Below are 6,648 nucleotides of genomic sequence, written 5' to 3' on the forward strand. Positions count from 1 at the left end.
CCCAAGTTTCATTTGGGCTAGAACCTGTGTTACCCCATGCGGACCTTCAGCACTAAACTCAACCCTTGGCATATTGTAAGGTCTTCAATTCATGCACTAAATCAGTAAACAGATTTAGAAATTAATGCCTTTTATTGTCAGTTGATAGACAAGAAACTGAGGCACAAAGTGGTTAAATGACTTGCTCAAGGTATATGCAATTTATAGACTGGTATATCCAGGTCTCCAGAATTTCATTGTTTTTATTTGTTTGTTTCCTTCCAAAAGGCAGTGTTGGATGTAAGCAGAGGCATAGGCAATCCTAAGGTTCATCACCTCCCTGCCCAGTTGGAGTGTGAGAAACTTTAAATAACCTCCATGCCTGCTTTGGGTCACGATCAGTATCTGAGAGTTGTTGACTCCAAGAGCCCTCATTTGGAGTGGGCTTCTTCTCATCAGGCAGATGAACAGCTTTAGAACTCAGTAATTAAGGGGTCAGTGATTCACGCAAAGCATTCCACATTTTTTTTTTTTTGCGGCTTCTAATAAGTTTATTGTGTCTTCGAGACACTACAATGTAGACTCCTCTCCCAGAGAAGAGTCTTTCAGAGACAAGGGACCATTATCCAGATGAGTTGTTCATTTGTCATTTTCATAGGCAGCTGGATTCTTCCTCTTGGATTTCTCAAACTCCTGTGTTCCGCATGTGTAGACAAAATAAAACACTACAAGTGGTGGCACGACGCGAAGGATGCACGCCTGCGTGCGGTGCAGCATGTTGGGCACGCCCTTGCTGAAGCAGTGCGGGAAGGCGCGCTGCTCCAAGGGCGACAAGCTGTAGGTGATCACAGGCCGCACCCGCGTCAGATGCCCAAACTCGCGGCCCAGGGTCGCTGCGGCGCCGAGGTCACCTCTCCCTCTGCAGCGCAGAATCCACCGGCCTCTCATCCCACATTTAGACACAGATAACACGCGCTTCAAAAAAGAGAGAAAAAACGCTCACCTTTAACCAACTTTTATTCCTCTTGCTCTCTCACTTTCCTGGAAACTGATGAGAAGTACCTCTGTAATTTAAGCCTAATGACAAAGTGCAAAATCATTACCTACTTTTATTGAATTGTCTTCTGCTTTATGGACTAATTGAAGGAATGACGCACTGCTACACAAACCCATGTGCTCATCCCCATTCAGCCCAGCTTTCTCCTGCCTAGGATTCACTGTCTTTGCTGTAGGAGACTGATCGTGGACTTGAAACACAACCACGGGACCAGTTCTGCCTTGGCCATTTATACTCTGGCCTCAAGTAAATGACTGAACCTCTCTCTGCCTTGCTTTCCTGACATAGAAAATGTGGGTGATAATTTCTACCCTAACTTCTTCATGGATAAGTGAGATTTCAATTAGGCAATTTATTTAAGAGTCCTTTGAATAAAATAATAAAACATATAAATAAAAAACGAAGTGTATAGACATAAGCTATTATTATTGTCACCAAGGGTTTTTTGAAAGGAAAATGCATCCTACTCAGTATTTGTTTCCTTTACACTATAACTTCAAAGTCAAGATTTTAAGTAGGGGTAAATAAATGACCAACTCACATTCTTCCAGGCGTTACCACCTTCTCATCGTTCTGAATTTCCTCAGAATGCCAACGTTCCAGTCACCCTGTGTTTCCTGATCTCCTATAGGGTCTTGGTTCCTATTATTTATACTTTCTTTTCAACACCTCAAATCAAAACTTTATTGTTTTCCAAGAGGTCTTCCTGTTTCCAGTCTGTCCTAGACTGATCTTCATAATGGCTTTCCACTGCCTGGAGAAAATTCCAAATCCCTTAGAACTCTGCAATTTGGAACTGTCAAGACATCACTGCTTTATGTTTCCAGGTTCCATAAGGAACCCCTCTGCCCCGCCCCATCCACAAATTTGCTCGTTTTACTATTCCTTTGGAACTTCAGTGAGGCTAATTAGAGTCCTTTACAAAATCCTTCCTTCCTTAGCCTACAAACCATTCAGTACACTGGGGTCTTACACGTGTTATGAAAACTCTAGGATTATCATTTCTCTCCCTCTCCTGAAAACTTCTGTCAGACCACACTGTCCTTAGACCAATATCCCTGAGAGGATTGTTAAGGTCCTTTATAACGTTCTTAGCTTATGCACTTCACCCCACACTTCTTCCCCAAACAAATCATTTCTTATCAAACTTCAACACCCCTTTGTTTCCTGATACTGCTCCCTGACCAATCTCTTTTCCTGGTTCGATTTCTCTTCCTGCCCCTTCTCGGCTTATCAGATTCTCAGCAGTCTTTATAAAAACAGCTCATGTAAAAATCTGCTCACAAACCTTGCTCTGTTGCTGCATGTTTTCCTTCACTGACCTCCAAGAATACAGAGGAGGTAGGATGGTGTAGGAGAGGCAATAAGGTATTCTAGAAATAGAATTGCATTTGGGGTCACACAGAGCTGTGGTTGGAATCCCAGTTTGGCTTTTAATATTGGTGAGTCCTTGGGAAAATTTCATAACGCCTTGAGCTTCCTTTTCCTTATCTGTAAAATAGAAATATTAATTATAACCTTACTTTGATTGTAGTGATAGAATGAGGCAATTTATATAAAACATCTGCCACATAATAGTTCTTCAATAAGTGGTAGCTACTTTCATTATGAGTACTGCCTCTGTCGCCCATTTGGCATCTACCATATGCCACCTTGTGTTATTGTTCAGCTACTTTATGAGTTTATATGTCTCCTCTAAATATGGTTTTCATAAACGTGCTGTGTATTACACTTATTTTGAACGTCCCAGAGTGGTAAGCCCAGTGATGGTATCCCCACATTTATTAGAAACCTAAGAAGCCCATCTCTTGAAAAATTCATTTCAATCGTATGTCTTGCAAGTTTAAGTACAACACTTATAAAGTGTCAGTAAGTAGAAGTCCTTTAGGGTTAGTTTGGCATGTTCGTTGAACATCACTTTATAGTCCTATCCTGTTGTCTGTATGTCATCAGTTGAAACTTAGGAAGGGACTCAGACCATCTCTGAGGGTGATGATAGATTATTGAGTCCCCTCACCTCAACCACACTGAAGCAGTTTATAATTTACATATGTACTGAGCACATTGAGTGATTCATAATCACTCTGAAGTCTGAGAGCCCTTGATATAGGGGAAGCTGAGCAGCTTTGAGCCACACTATACCTCTCTGAACCATAATTTGTTTTTTAAATATAAATTATCAAAGTTCTTTCTCATAGATCTTGTATAAAAAAGAAGCTCTTAACCCATTGTCTGGTATGTGGTAGTTGCCTAAAAGCCATAGCTGTTATTATCCTTGTTAGATTGGAGGCTGTGATGATTGTGACCCAAGGAAGATGACTCAAAGACTTTACCAGCTAGATCCTTCTCAAAGACTAGTCTTGGACCAGAACCATGGGTGTCCTCTGAGAGCTTATTAGAAATGCAGAGTCTTAGGCTCTATGACTTAACAACTGAATTCAAATCTGCGTTTTGACAAGAGATCCAATGTTACTGGAAGGCGCATTAAAGTTTGGGAAGCAGTGGTCTAGATCAGATTCTGAATCAGTAGGTCTAGGAAGGGACCCAGCCCTCGGCATTTCTGACGAGCTCCCAGCGCTAGTACCAGTGCTATTCACCACATACGACGCTATGAGTTACCAGGTTGGATCACTGATCCCAAACTTGGCTACACACTAGAACCAACTTGGGAGGGGGCTTCAGAAATACGGATGATTAGTTTTCACTCTCAGAGGTTTCATTGGAATGGGATGCAGCCTCAGCCTCCAAACTTGTAAAATGAACTAGTTTATTCTAATATACAGAGAAGTTTGAGAACTGCTGCTGTGGATTAATTTGGTTGGAAACTTTTTTTTCATGCATTAATCAGAAGCAGCATTTCAGCCAAGATATTGCATAAATCCAAAAATTTTAAAAATCCTGAGATTTTACTAGGAATATTTCTGACAGGAAAAAAAGTAAACATACATATGTACAAACACAAAGACATATCGATCGATTTAAATCCTTTTAACTCCTGTCTTGATTCCTGCACGACAATAACAAAACAAAGTTGAAAGCCTGTGAGAGATTGTTCCAAGGTATAGTTAGGGTGGGGCTTGAGTCGAAGGATTTTGGAAGGAAGCGTCACAGAACACTTGAAACATTAGGGAATTTGTTCACTGAGTTTCTGCCAGATTTTCACTTGTCAGTACATCAGAATTAAGGTTGAGCCAGATAAATGGTTAACAACGTCAAATTTGATTGTTTCAATATGTTCTAAATCATGGCTGCCAGGGTGAATCTTGCTGGCTTTTGCATCTTCCTCCCTAAACCTCAAAAGAGTGATAGATGGACATATTCTTTTCAAAGCGTAAAGGATACCTTTATTTAGAAACAAGTGATACTTTAGTGGGTGGGCTTGTGTGAAAATATTCCACCTACTGGTAAGACCCGTGAAAAACCGTATCGGGAGTTTCATCTTTAAAAAAGATGGTAGCATCTCATCAGGGTAGATGTTTGTCCAATTTTAAGCAGAAGCGATATATTTTAAAGAAATTTGTTAGATCATACATCATTACTCTAAAAAATTCAGTGGTTGACAATACTCCAGATACGCCCCTCGTGTTAAAAAACAAACCAGCCCTGAAGTTAAAAGTAAATCCCTAAATTTTGGTTATTCACATTAACTAATAATATACCAAAAGGCAACTTGGAATATACCTAGTATGTTTTCACTTTTTAATAACTTCACTGATGCTCAACTTTACAAGGAAAAAAAATTACCAAATAAGTTGTACCCATTCATTCAAAAATATTCATTGAATGTCTACTACATGCTGGACATTTTTTAAAGACCTTAAAATAACACTCTCTTCTATGCACTTAAACTTCCTCATGCAAAATGATTTCATTATGGGTAAAAGGTGATGTTAATAATGATGAAGATTTGTTGAGACCTGAAATGTGCCAGGCACTGTGCTTGGTCCTTTATGGCCATCATCTCTTCAGTGGTCATGGCAACCGTGTGGGGATGGAACTAATACTATCCAAGCCTTAGGATGAGACAACTAAGGGAGATTCAGGGACTAGAAAAATAGTAAGCAGTGGGGCCAGAATTTGAAATCTGACAGTGTGAATCTGAATCCAACTTCTTAATCATGATGGACGAAGCAAGTATATCTTAATTGTACTGGACATGGTGTTCAAGCTGAAGGACTCCTCGTCCAAGTCATACTCTATTTATTGTAAAATAAAAGTGACTCTTGTTCACGTGGAGAATTGTCTCTATTCAGTCTAGAAAGAACTCCATAGTATCAATGCCCTCCAGCTAGAGCCCATCCTGAACACAATGGTAGTTGAAAAAAGTCTTGTTTATTACTCATTGCGGTGAGCAAAAACATACACCATGGGACCAGTGGGGTTTCTCAGTAAGACGGTGTTATAAAGAACCTATTAAAGAATTTGGGCTTTGGTTGAGTAACAATAAATGAATGCCTATTGTTTATTAATATAATACAGTAACAACAACAAAAAAACTTCCCAATCAAAAACATCGTGGTCTTTGGACATCTGTTTGAGCAATAAAATGTATTGACTCCAAGAGCTTTGTGGAGCTTGTATCACCAGAATGCCAAGTTAGCTTTGAAAGCTGAGCAGCGTGAATGACCCACTAGTGTTTTCCACATTTAGTACAATGAAATTATCATGCAACATTACAAGCACGAGGCTGGATTTCTCAGACTTCTGGGCATGGCTGAGTTTTGATGGTGGTGTGCCGGAAAATGAGAAACAGAATGAAAACTCCTCATCCCCTTAGCAAATATTCATCCTGTTCTAACCTGCCACGGTACCTCTGGATTTCTCCGATATTGATAGCCCTCTTTAAACAAGTGAATTCTGAAAGCTGTCTCATTAATGCAGTGAATGGATAGTGGTGTTTAACCGATGCTGTTTTCCTGGTCTCTCTTATCAACGTGTAATAATCCATCATGGAGGTCAATTTTATTCCTAGGCATTTCTCACGGCAGAACGTTTCTTCTAGAAACCAAAGCTTCCCTTCCACTTCCCTTTATCATCACTCTTTCCCTCTTTTACAGAGGAGGTACTCCTGCTCTGTCTCTCTTCCTCTCTCCCTCTCTCTGAATTAATGCCCTCTGGGCTCATCTTTATGCTGCTTATGACGTGTTTGACAATCACTGATGCCTCCCTCGGCTTCAGCTCATGGGTTAAGCGATGGAAGCCTGAGCTTTCCTGACAGATTAGAAGGTGTTTTGTAACAAGGGGAAAATCAAATCAAATGCTTGTCATAGGGCATTCCAAGCTATGTTAGAAGGCAGAAAGGGCATGAGAGAAAAGGAGTAGCTGGGAGAAAGTGAAACTGCAGTCTAATATATGAGAAGAAAACTCCTGAAGAACGGCATCAATTGGTGAAACAATAGAGACACTGCTCTATTGCGTAGCAAGAAAGCTACGCAAATTTAGAAAGTACGAGATAGAGAAGTGGTTAACAAATGACAGTATCACCAATCAAAGGAATGTATGCAGCCATTAAAAATGGTGACTATGAAAAAAGTATAATAGTATGAAAAAATGCTTATTAGGTTATGATAAGTGGGAGAGTGATATAAAATTACAAAAGCAGTGTGACTACA

General features: G+C 40.0%; 1 pseudogene; it reads right to left on the reverse strand.

Annotated features, from left to right (window-relative positions):
• Window positions 1-428: 428 nt before the first annotated feature.
• LOC113623609 (cytochrome b-c1 complex subunit 8 pseudogene) lies at window positions 429-2,667 on the reverse strand (annotated as a pseudogene).
• Window positions 2,668-6,648: the final 3,981 nt, after the last annotated feature.

Source organism: Aethalodelphis obliquidens, unplaced genomic scaffold (genome assembly GCF_003676395.1).
Source record: "Aethalodelphis obliquidens isolate GAN/ISIS:26980383/991018 unplaced genomic scaffold, ASM367639v1 scaffold11, whole genome shotgun sequence".
NCBI classification, from domain to species: domain Eukaryota; kingdom Metazoa; phylum Chordata; class Mammalia; order Artiodactyla; family Delphinidae; genus Aethalodelphis; species Aethalodelphis obliquidens.